We start from the raw sequence: 13,168 nt of genomic DNA, 5'->3' as shown, positions 1-13,168 counted from the left end.
GGTTATATGTTCAGCTGTCTGGTTTTTTTTTACTGAATTCTCTCTCTTGATGTGGTAACCTGTCATGGGGTGACCTGTGAGCTTGTTGGATGAAACATTGGGCATAGTTTGTGTTTGTGTTCATTTTGGATGTCAACACTAGTAATTTTGCTCATGTGTCACTCATGTGGATCCTTCTCCGCTCAGCCCTATCCACAATACCCCTAATTAATTCATGACCCTATTTACCCCTTCTGTTTTGGGTTAATGTTTTTTTTTTTTTTCCCTTTGATATCATAATATCATCATTGTTCAACTCTTTAAATCAATGTCGGGTCAGACAGTAGATTCTCCACTTTACTTCTAGATCTTTTTCAGTAGATCCACCTCACATCTCTGCCATGCCCATATTTCAGACATGATTTTTCTGTAACATTCTATTTTGTATAGAATGAATATCAGTTTTATAAAATTTCCCTTTCACTTTTAGGCCTTGCATGGTATGGATGGACTCATTACAGGGGGGAATTGATATTGGAGGACTAATTAAGGAGAAGGGATTACTCAGGAGTTAGTTTTGATAAGGTTTGACATGAGCTAAACAAATACTGGGATAATAACTTCTTCATTTTGACGAGAGAAACAATTTTATCTTCAACACAAATTGCAACGAAATCCTACAATAGATTCAAGAATCAAACCGCAACGATGCAAATAGAATTCAACAACATATATATAACAGATAGAAACAAACTCATAAATTTTATCAAAATGCTACTTTGAAATTCAACATCAAATGAAAGCTGCAAAAAAAAAAAAAAAAAAAAAAAAAATATATATATATATATATATATATATATATAAAACTTGTGAGGTGAACCCAGTTAATCTTTATGATTGACAAATTTTTTCAATCTAGTGCCAATATTGTACATAAGTTCGCTTTTATAATTGTTCATGGGCAAAACCGCTACTTGAAGTAGCGGTTATGCACTAAAATCACTAGTTCAAGTAGCGGTTTTGCCCATAAATAATTAAAAAAAGGACACTGATTTACAATATTGCCACTAGATTGACAAAATATATCAATCATTAAGATTAACTTGTATTTTCTCAAAACTTATAACCTAAAATTTAATATCTCAATCAGAATTTCGATGCAGGTTTCTTGAAAGTCTTCTAAAAAAAATAAAAAAGAAGGGTTTTTCTAAGATATGTCCGTGAGGTTGTTGAGTTTCTAAGGTGTGTCAATGCTTTTTCAAAATTACAAGATATGGCCTCCCACTTAAGGTGTTTATTCAACCGTACCCTTTGACATTAACCCAACGTTAGTATTTGTGATAATTGTTAATTACCCCACTTTGAAGTGAAATGTGACGCCCAAATTGGGTTAGAGTTATACAAGGGGATTAACATTTAACATTTTTTTCCACATTTTATCATCCACTTTTTCTTCTTTCTTCTAAAAGCAACCATTGATATATCAAGTTCTAGGAGTAATTCTTCTCTTTTCTCATCAGCTTCTTATTACTTCCCATTTTCTTACGATTACTATTTTCGAGATAACGTCAGAGGGTACGATTGATTAAACAACTTAAATTGGAGGGCACAACTTGTAATTTTGAAAAAGCATAGGCATACCTTAGATACTCAACAACCTCAAGGGAATAGCTTAGAAAAACCCAAAAAAGAAAAGAAGAAGGAAAAAAAAAAAAAAAAAACAACAGAAGTGAATAAAAAGATGGGAATAAATTTCCATTTCATGAACTTGGCAGAGATTTGCATTTGATAATTTAGGAGGAACAATCCAGATTGTTGGCAAAAATTAACTTAACAAGTAAATCGAGATAGATATATTCATATATAGAAGAGAAAGAAAGGATGACTGTTGGTAGCCTGGTAAGGAGAATTGGAAACAGGCAAATAGAAGAAATGTGGGTTAAAATTTTAAACAGGAATAAATTACACTGGGGGTTGGTGGGTAGGTAGTGTATTACCCTTCTTTCAAGGGTAAACGATTCAGGCCCAAATCTTTCCCCTCATTCCAGGCTTCTGCTACAGCACCATTATAATTAACAATGATTTATTCTACCCCAGTAACTGCAATCTAAGCAAGGACTTATAGAAACATTATGGTCACACAAAAATTTGTACTATTCCTTTCATTCAAGACATATAAAATGCTGTGCAAGACATATTCTCAATGATTAGTTGTCTTTAATTATGCATGACATTGCATCAGAACTTTTCGTCAACCAAGGTAGTTTTGAATGCTTATATAATTGGCTCTTTTGTGCTTGTGTATGATGCTTCTTCTTTGATATGAAACACAACATAAACCCAAAACATACGTGGCTTTGGGCCCCACTAATTGTGTTATTGTTGGGCTTGCTGTACTTGACACTTGCTTTAAAGGTTTGATATATCTCCTCACTTCAAGTGTGTCAGTTGCTTCCATGATTTATGTGATAGTGTAAGTTGAATTAGTTGAATATGCTGCAAAGAGGTAGGATAATATGCTGATTGCTCCCCAAGGAGTTGACTAGGTATGCTAAATAAGTTTCTGCTAGTGATTGAAGTACCTTTTACAGCAAGACTACATGTGACTATCCCCTTTGGTACCTTTTACAGGTTTTTCATCTTCACAATATGATGGGATTAATGTGTGATTTGGTTTGATTTTTACTCTATTTTATGGGCTGCCTTGGAGAAGACCGAAAACCAACCTGCTGACATTAATAGTACATGGGAGATTTGAGAAGACTTTTAGCAGAAGTTGGGGGAACAAACGTAAGGTTTGGTTCATTTCAGCATGAAGAACCTATTGATTTGCCAAGTTGTGACAATGTTATTCATAGAAACTGGGTCAGCAGTTTGAGGAGCAGTATTGATAGGCACACCTATTTTATGGAAATGCAGTACTACACTTTACACCAATCAAGCTATTTACGTGCACAAAGAGTGGATAAATGTCTAACAGGAACATATATATATGAATGAAACCTAGGGACTTGTCACTTTGCCCTTCCCTAGTTTTGCAATTTTGGTTAAAGCTTGGTGGTGAAAGAGGAATTTCCGAGGATTGTTTCTTAAGATTGTTATTAAACTATTAATACTAGTAGGTGTTAATTCTGTAATCTGCATCTGATTCTGATTTTAGTGCAGGCTGATGTTCAGATTTGCTGACTATAGTTTGATAGGCGTTTCTTGCTGTCAGATAAAATTCTGTCAACAGTGATTTTCGAGTTTTAGAATGAATATGTGTTGTTCTCAGTTTTGTTAGCTTAAATTAAATTGTCTTTTGGGTTGCTATAGTTTTTCTTGTACTCCCTTGTTTCATAATATAGTGATTGTTTCTATTTATTTTTTACGGGAATTAAGGGTAATGGATAGAGTATGTAATTTTGTAAAGTAGATGTATTTATTTATATGGGAAACATAGAAGGTAAATAATGACATTTAATGGGTATTTTATGTGAAAAAGAGAAGAAAGTAATTAATGTCATAAAATTTTTAGGAAATGTATTGTTTATGAAATATATAGAAATTAGAGGATTAAGAGAAGAAGGTAAAATACGTAGAATTAGAGAATTACTACTTTGTGTATATATTACTTTTGTAATATTTTTAATAAGTAAATTTGCATGGCTTTTTATAGTGGTGCAAATTACTACTCCCTCCCTTTTTAATTATTTGCTCCACTTTTTATTTCTGATCGTTTTTAATTACTTGCTCTATTTCTTTATTTGAAAAGTTTTTACTATATTTAATTCATTTCTCTAAACCATTGGACCCAACATAAATCATATTTTATTAATTTCATATCCTCTCTCAATTATTTTTGTAAATTTTTTTATTCTTTTACCAACACCACTACCACCATATTTTATTATTTCTCATGAAACTTTTCGAATGGAGAAATGAAGTAAGTAATTAAAAACAGGAGTATTACATTGTGGGGTATAATATTAGGGGGTGACAGTAAAGTTGGCTATACAGTAATTGCAATGAAGAAACTAAAGTGTAGACATTCACACTATATTGAAATATGTAACTCTTAACACTCCCCTTTGAATATCCATAGAATAATAGGGTATTAGTTGCCTCATTAAAACCTTGTTAGGTAAAACCCTTTGGGATAAAAACTATAGCTAAGGAAAAAAAGTACAATAAACTCAAGTTAGTGATCGGAAAACGAAGGAATTTAGAGATAGAAAGTAGAGAGAAGTTAGAGCAAATTGCTTATGCAATTATTGATATGTCTCAATCCACCCTTACCATCATAAATTATTGGGGTATTTACAGGGGTGAAATGTGTGCCATTTAGGGTTAAGTGACCTAGAATGGTGTGCTCTGATTGGCGGCACAATCAGATAGGGAAAAGTGTCCTATGCGGGCGCCGTTATGGCGCCTTTCTCGGGATTTGAGCCTCATGATGTAAGGAGACCTTCTCTCATTTAGGTGCTCTTCTTGTTTACCTCGTGTCATCTTCCTATTGGTACAAGTGTCGCCCTTTTATTGGTCCACGTGTCACTATGGGATTGGACCACGTGCTGGGTTTTTTTAACACAAAACATTTGCCCCACAGAGGGGGTGGTTCGTAACATACGGGCCGCCTCCTCTATTTTCACTTGTCTAGGGACGTTCGAGTTCTAGGCTGATGTAGCAATTTGGTTGGAAGAGGCAAACCATACCATCCGCCTGGTTTTGGGAAATATCCTTTGGGCTAATTGCCTTGATTCGTCCGCCTAATTTCATCATTGGACCTAAGTTTTGAAATTATGCGGACGAGGGGTGCTGCCTATAATCAAGTGGGACACCTATTCTCCGTTTTTTTTCTTTCGGTCAACCCACCAAGATCTTCAAAGTCTTCAAGTTTTCTACTCGTAACAGAGGTATACCGTCAACTTTTCTTTATTTTTTCCTTTTCCATACTTGCTTTAGTTTTTATAAACACGAACTGGCACTATACTCGGACACGTCCGTTTCTCCTCATGAGGTTAGTCGTTCGCCTGGGACTGAAAAGTTTAGAGTGGACGGAGACGACTCCTCCTCTCTTTAGAGTGGGTCCCTTTGTAATGCGTACCAACTCACCCCCACCTGTTCTTCATTGTCCTTGCAGTTGAACATGGCGCGTACGAGACAAACGTACGAGCGTGACGACGCTAGAAACCAAGACGACAATATGGTCAATCCCTTAGTCCCCTATGATCCAAGTAATACAGACGGGGAGAGTACGGGTGCTACTGTTAGTGGTAGTGCCTGTTCAATGGTGGAGGTGACTGCCTCCTTTTCCGGGCAAGATACCCCAACAACCCTCAACGTAATCTACCAGGTCGGCCAGGCCTAGGATTGGGGTACATATTTCTGAATCGTCCGACTTTCCCACTCGCAGTGCTTTTCCTTCGGGAAATCAGGCGGACACTGATGGAGGGAAGAAAGAAAAGGGTAAAAGACCCTCGGTGCCTGAGGGCACCATTGTTACTAAAGCCGGCTAGGGCTCTAGGGGGGAAGCTCGACCGAGGCTGCTGCCCTGGACACAGTGTTGTCCTCTGAATTCGGCTCGGCCAGGGCCCCTAAACCCTAGGCTGCCGAACAAGAAGTTGAAAATCCGGACGCCGATTAGGCGGCCGAAGAGGACAATGTCGAGAACTTCAAAGACCCATGTGCCTGTACGGTCGGCGACGTTGCCCTAGGTTTTTTGAACCATAAATTTGAAGAGTTCAAAGAATTCCTCCAACTTGGGGAAGGCTATTAGATTGTGGCGCTGATTCGCTCATACTCGGTGGCAGCCTGGGAAGGTAGGAGGCAAAGGAAAAAATGCTTTAGTGTCTATCGCGCCGCCTTGGAGGTGGGCCTTCGCTTCCCCTTACATCCATTCGTCTTGGCTCTACTAGACGAATACAACATTGTCATTTTCCAGCTGGTGCCGAACAGTATGACAAATATATTTAGCTATCTGGTGATGTGCCTCAGGCAAGGCTTTAATCCGGACCCCAGTTTTTTGTGAGATGCACACCATGGTGTGGCTAGATGCTGAGATGGGCGGCTGGTTTATTCTGAACACCTAGAAAGAATATCTGGTGGTTATGCATAAGCCGTCCAAGTGGCGCAAATTGAAGCACCGATTCTACCACATCAGAACTAGCAATGAAGAGTCAATTTGCGGATGAATCGCTTCAACGCCAAGCCTATCCAGCTCGGAAGTGGGATGCATAAAACCACTAAGCCGCCCGTCCACCTTGACAACGAATTTCAACTTGGCTATTTTAAGATCAGGAATGGGAAGTCTGTGAGCGTGCCATCTAATTGGATTCCATTAGCCGACGAGCTTAGGAATCCGGTATTCATGTCGGTCTGCGGCCTATACCGGATCTACCCCCAAGGTGGAACCTTGTGACTTGCTCGTTCGAATGCTTTTACAACTTGAAAATTTTCTAACTCTTCTATTTTCTTTTCAGACGAAGCTCTTGCGATGTTGGACCCCGAACAAAAAGGAGAGACCAACATGTCCGACTTCAGCTTGGTGCGGTAAAAGCTTCGTCAGCAACAGTACGACCAGGCTAAGGAGGTACTGATCACTTTTTATATATATTTTTTTTGCTAAGCTAGTATGTTGGGAAGGGAATCATTTCCTACTTCACTCGAATGGAATTCTTTTCATTATATTGCCGAGTTGGTATGTTGGGAAGGGTGTCTTTCCTACTTCGCTCGGACGTAATTCTTTTTATTATATTGTCGAGCTGAATGTTGGGAAGGGTGTCCTTCCTAATTTTACTCGGACACTGTTTCTTACTTTGGCTTTATTCTGTTCTTTTCAAGCTTCCACTCCCTGGACCAAGAGGAAGAAACCGGTTTCTGTCTCCAAGGATGGCTAGTCGTCCAAATCCTGGAAAACTACAGCCTCAAAGGCTAAGCCTTCCCCCAAGGCAGCCAAGACCACACCGCAGATTGCTTCTAAGCAGTCTAAAGGAGAACAACCCCAGCTGACACCGAGTGGGGGCTCCAAGTTCGTGGATTTGCAAGCTGAGGTGGTCCATGAGGAAACCGTCCGCATGGGCGAAGGGGAAAAGTCATCCCCATCCAAAATGACTGGAAACACTGCCTCGATTCTGCATGTCGAGGTAATTACTGAATATGAGTGGCAGAAGGATGCCTCTCAGGCGGCCGATGAGCAGCACGGTCGCACCTAAGAAATTGGGGAGCCGCTGCCCATCCACTCGGCCGAGTTCCGTATACCATCTCCTCCACCCTTCTCGGAAGGTATATAAGACACTAGCATGTTGGGTACTTGTATTTTAATTTCAATGATCTAACTTTCTTTATGGTTGATGCATACATCGCCGAGGATATGTACATGAAGCTATCCGGCTAGTCGCTCACTGGCGTTGACTGTAAGGCCATCAGGGAGGCCATGCTCAAGGCCATTTGTTAAGAAGCAGCGGGTCATGTTCCGCGGAATTGATGAGGGCTTCCTTGTCCCAATGCTTAACTGCAGCGGTGAGGTAATTGCATTTTGTCTAAGTATCAATACTTAGTTTATTTTCATGCTTTGCTCTTACTAACTCGTTTCTGTCCGAATGCAGCTCTTCCTTAGGATCAGTGCCTTTATGGACTGGCGGTCCAAGGAGAATGAAAAGATCAAGGCGGCTTAAGGACGAAATAAAAAAGATTTCCTATGAAAATACCAGAACTCTGGCCATGTAAGAGATCCAGCACAGGGTAGCCCTGAACGCATTATCTGAGAAGTCAGCCCGGCAGACCGAGGACATCGTCATGATGGGCGATGTTCTTCAGCAGGAGTGGCTGGCTCGGGTGACTATGCAACAACAGAGGGACGAGGCGGTTGCTAACGCTTCTTAGTGGAAAGAGGGCTTCGAAGCCTCTGAGAAGCTGAAGGTCGAGCTGGACTCCAGCCTTCAGGCTCTTCAGGCGGCTATGGACCAAGTGGACTCCCTTAAGCTTGAGGTTGAGCATCTGAACAAGTCTATTGCGGACTTGACCGAGCAGCTCAAAGCGCCACGACCGATCGACCATTAGGAGGCGGTCCAACTTGAGCATGCGGCTGAGGAGAGACTGAAGAGCCGTTTCTATGAAGCGTTCTCCATGATGTTTGACATCGGTGAGGTGGCTTACTATCAGGAACGCTTTGTCCGCCGGCTTGACCATGTCTCTAAGGCCATCAGAGTACTCCCTCCCGAGTTCATCGGAACTCCTTCTCGTTCTCAGAGCGACGATGAAGAGTATGCTGAAGATGACGGGGAGGAGGAGATAGAGAAGTCGGCCGAGGGAGAGCAGCCGGCCAAGACAGACGAGGCCGCCAACGCCAATGCTGATGAGGCGCTGGATGAGTGAGGAGCTCTGGTCCCTGCTGCAGTTGTTAAGCTTTTTGTACTTTGTTTTTATTTCTTTTTGATTTTGAACGATATCACATTCTGCTGCCTGTTTGAGCAGTCTTGTTTCATACTTTCTTTTATATTGCCGTCTGTTTAAGCGGCGTTTATATATGCAAGTTTTCTTCTTTCTTCATTCATACTTAGCATTTTTTGAGCCATTTTTCATGCATTTATTATCCGTTTTTGCGTACAAACGACTATATACTAGGGATATGCCCCTTTATTCGACATTTTGTGTAGTCCATTTTCAAAGAGTTTTGATTAACTTAATAGATTTTATACCTTGAAGGGTATGATAACTAGTAAGTTAATCAAATCATAATAATGATTGCCCTGGATTAGGCATATGTCGAATGAATTATGCGGCTGTTTAATTGGCTTTTGCCGAGTCGTCCTATGATACTATCTCTCGGACGTAATCATGAAATTTCAAGTATGATCTCAACTTGATAACTTCTAAGTGTTTATAGGGCTTGATATCCTAGGTATGCCCTGCCCTTAGGGTTAGATTGCCTTAGACAATTTTTAGGCTATTTTATTTCTTAACCGTTCGACTAGAGTCTTGGCCAAGTGAATTTAATGACAACCTGACCATTTTGGCCAAGTTGCTTTACTGGGAGTAGCCTTTATGAGGTATTTTTCCCGGCCATTCAACTCTGCCCTTATTTATGAGCCGAGATGCTATGTTGCAAGCAACCTTTGTTTCCGTTTTTAGGTGGTAATTCCGCTTAATATCAGCTAGATGTACGTAATACATATGCACAAATTTAATAACAATGTGTGACTTTTTCATTAATTTTGTCTAGATTACATTGTTTCGCTGTACGACTTTAATTACATTCCTCGGTCGTTAGACCTAGTTGTATATAAAACTTTAAGGCTTAGTACAAAAACTTTATACATAATATTTTTTGAGATTGTCCGTATTCCACGTACGGGGAATAGGACGACCATCCAAGGCTTCAAGACCTTATGTACCATCTCGTACTTCTTCTTTAATTTGGTAGGGCCCTTCCTAATTAGGGGTTAGCTTTCCATCTTCTTTCGCACGGCCTGCCGCTTCCATCTTTCTTAGGACCAAGTCTCCCAACTTAAGTGACCGCTTTGACACTTTACGATTATATGCCCTTGTCATCCGTAAACGATATATTTCGTGTCTGAGCCCCGTATTGACCTAGCTTCTAGAAGGAAGTCTAGGGCGGTCTTCATGGCCTCCCAATTGGTCGATTCATCATATAGCATCACTCTTAGAGTGGGCTCGTACATTTTAATTGGGAGCACGGCCTCAGCCCCATAGACCAGAAAGAATGGGGTCTCCCCTGTTGAACTTTTTGCTGTTGTTCGAATGGACCATAGCAAATTAACTAACTCATCAGCCCATAGGCTTCCTGCTTTCTCAAGCTTCTGTTTGATGCCATTGGAGATCAATTTTTTGTATGCTTCAACTTGGCCATTGGCCTTTGGGCATCTAACTGAGGCAAAGAAATGTGCTATGCCCTGGTCACTCAGCCAATCCCTGAGATTGTCGGTCTCAAATTGCGATCCATTATTGAACACCATTGATTGGGGCACACTAAAATTTGTGATTATGTTCTTCCAGATGAAGGCTGATACATCTTTCCAATTAATTCCTCTGACGGCCTCGGCCTCCACCCACTTCATGAAGTAGTCAACTGCTACTAACACGTACCGCCGGTGCCCTGATGTAGGAGTATATGGCCCCAAGATGTCCATGCCCTATTTTGCAAAAGGAAGTGGACTACTTATGGCCGACAAGCTGTTTGTCGGACGGTGGATGAGGGCTGCAAATCTCTGGCACTTGTCACATTTTTTCACCATCTCTATGGCGTCTGAAGTCATGCTCGGCCAGTAGTACCCCATGTGGGTTACCTTTCACCTAAGGCTCGTCCGCCTATATGTGATCCGCAATGCCCCTGGTGGAGGTCGTCCAATACTTCATGCCCCCTCTCGGGCGTAAGACACTTCAAGTATGGCTTTACAAATGATTTCTTGAACAAGCTCTCACCCTTCATCTTAAACCATGCAACCTCTTTCTTCATCACCTAACGCTTCTTTGGGTCGTCCGGAAGAACTCTATCTTTGAGATAGGTGATTATTCCGTCCATCCATGTGGATCTTCGGTCAATGACTTGCACAGGCTTGGCATCAATGCTCCGCTTCTCTTTAACTTCTCAGAACTCTCTGAGTATCACATGATGTCGAGGAGGCTAGCTTGGATAAAGCATCCTCTTGATGATTCTAGGACCAAGGAACTTGTTGTAACGTGAAATGCTCTAGGCCCTTGTTCTCATCCTTCACCATTTTGTAAATGTTTCATCATTGTCGGCTTCCTAGCCTCGTAGTCGCCATTCACTTGGCTGACTATTAGCTGGGAGTCCGAGCAAACATCAATTTTTGTTGCCCCTTCCGCCTTACACATTCTAAGGCCAGCCAGGAGGATTCATACTCGGCCTCGGCATATTCAAACTTATTTTTGTCTAGAGATAAACATATGACACCAACACCACATTCGGTCGCTGTTGCACTTCCATCAACAATAACTTTTCAGATCTGATCCCCTGTCGGCTGTAGGTCCGACCGTGTCATTTCAGTCAAAAAATCTGCAAAGGCTTGATCCTTGATCCCTTTCCTGGGTTCGAATGTAATATCGAATCCCCTTAATTCCAAGGCCCATTTTAGCAAGAAAATATGGCCTTAGTTTTTTTTATGACATGAATAATGCTAAGCCGAACTTTTCAATGGGTGGGTTCCTAAGCTCGGCATTGTGCAAAACATGGATGATAAAATACACAGGGATCTGATGGCCGTCTCGCTTAGCAAGCACGACAACACTTAAGGAGTGATTAGAAATTGCAAGATACATGTATATCTTCTCATCTTTGAGCGGATTGACGAGCCGAGGGAGTGTATGCAAATGATTCTTCAACAGAATAAAGTCTTCCTCGGCCTCTTTGGTCCACTCGAACATTGCTTTTTTCTTGATATTTTGAAAACAGTAGCGACACTTATTCCCTGATCTTGACATAAACCATCCGAGATCGGCTAAGCAGCTGGTCAGCCTCTGAACTTCTTTGATGGTTCTCGGCAATTTCATGTCTAAGACCACTTGGATCTTCTCAGGGTTGGCGTCAATGCCGCGTTGATCAATAAAAAATCTGAGAAAGTTTTCGGACTCAACACCAAAGACACACTTTTTCGGATTTAACATCATCTTATGCTGCTTGAAATCGGTAAATGTTTCTCGGAGGTTACTCAGATGGTCGACCAGTTTTTTTGATTTAACAATCATATCATTAATATAAGCCTCTATATTTCAGCCGATCTGATCTTTGAAGACCGTATTCGCAAGTCTATGAAATGTGGCAGGGGCATACTTTAGGTCGAATGACATGACCTTGTAACAGTACAACCCCTGCTCGGTCACAAATGCTGTTTTTTTCTTGATCTTCTTCCCATGCCCTTCTCGGCCAGCTTATCTAACAACCTTTGCAGACTTCAGTACGTACGAGTTGAGCATGCCCTTCTCGGCCAACTTATCTAACAACCTTTTCAAGTTGTTGTAGTCGTTTGTATCTTGCCCCACGTCCTTATGGTAATGGTAGTACTTGTTCTTGTTTCTGTACTGGGCCGGCCCCCTCAAAGGTTGGGGCTTCTGAAACTCAAACTTGTCTTTGATTTCCATCAAAATTGAGTAACAGTCCTTGTTGTACTCATATTGCGGCTCGTACGTCTTGACTTTCTTGGACTTGGTCTGTTAGCAATCAGCTACCTAGACTTCTTTTTTTGTTGGTTCCTTCTTTCTTTTTGCAGGCCGAGTCTTGCTGAGAAGATGGTCTCTTCTCGACGCCCTTGGCTTGCTCTTCTGACTCTGTCAGCGAACAGAAATCAGCTGCCTCAATATATGATTTGGCCTCCCGTAGAACACCTGCGTATGTCCAAATCTTTTCTCTAATTAAATCAAACTTGAAACCAATGTGCCTTAGACCTCGAAGAAACTCCAAGTAGGCCATCTCATCCGACAGATTTTGAATTTGTGCCTTCTCCATGTTAAACCTCTTAACGTACGAAAGCAACCCTTCTTTCTTTCCTTGGATGATGGTCGCTAAGTTAAGACTAGTCTTACGGGGTAGTATTATAGGAGAAGTTTCCAACAAACAACAGGCTGAGAGTTGTAAAGAAATTTATGCATCCGGCCGGCAGACTGTTAAACCAGTCTTGAGCCACACCCTTGAGGGTGTTCGAGAAGCATTTACACCAGTTGGCATCATCCACACTTTGCAAGTAAATTTTTGTACGAGGAAATGTGTTCTCTGGGTTGCCGGACTGTCATAGGCACCCACAAGTACACTCTTCACTTTAACTGGATGAGGAGAATTGAGAATTTCTTGAGAAAACGGAGGCGGCTTGTCACCAAGATTCAACAAGTGCATTTGCTAATCAATAGGCTGAGGCTGAGCGGCTGGTCCGACGAGGTAAGCTGTTTGGTTATACGACGGGCCATATTGTTCGTATTACCCGTACGTGGGGGGAGTAGGTGGCAAAACTACACCATAATCATGGGGCATTTGAAACTGAAGTGGTTAAGTTAAAGGAACTAGAGTTGGAGTACGGTGAGCTAGACTCCTGCTGGTCCTAGCCGAGCTGGTATGCTTGGAGTGGGTATGGTTTAAAAATTTTTCCGGCATGGTGGGAGTGGAAGCAGTGTCTGAGTAGTAGGACTGGGCTCGCTCCTGCCGCTTGTGCCGCAAATAGTCTCTAGCAACCTTCCAATG

At 41.4% G+C, this 13,168-nt stretch overlaps 1 protein-coding gene across 3 annotated transcripts in view; it reads left to right on the top strand.

Moving 5' to 3' along the window:
• The window catches only part of LOC110688019 (DExH-box ATP-dependent RNA helicase DExH18, mitochondrial-like), a 35,419-nt gene that overhangs the window by 9,107 nt on the left and 13,144 nt on the right, over positions 1-13,168 (top strand). Inside the window, exon 3 of one of the 3 annotated variants that reach the window (XM_021864694.1) lies at positions 2,693-3,268. The exons of 1 other annotated variant lie outside the window; for it this stretch is intronic. The gene's annotated coding sequence lies outside the window, so the exon portion shown is untranslated. Of the gene's footprint in view, positions 1-2,610; positions 3,269-13,168 lie in introns of those variants that run through there. One more of the 3 variants, XM_021864686.1, reaches the window with a different exon arrangement.

Source organism: Chenopodium quinoa, unplaced genomic scaffold (assembly GCF_001683475.1).
Source record: "Chenopodium quinoa cultivar QQ74 unplaced genomic scaffold, ASM168347v1, whole genome shotgun sequence".
NCBI lineage: Eukaryota > Viridiplantae > Streptophyta > Magnoliopsida > Caryophyllales > Amaranthaceae > Chenopodium > Chenopodium quinoa.
The sequence above is the reverse complement of the archived record's forward strand: the minus strand, read 5'-3'. Positions and strand labels throughout refer to the sequence as shown.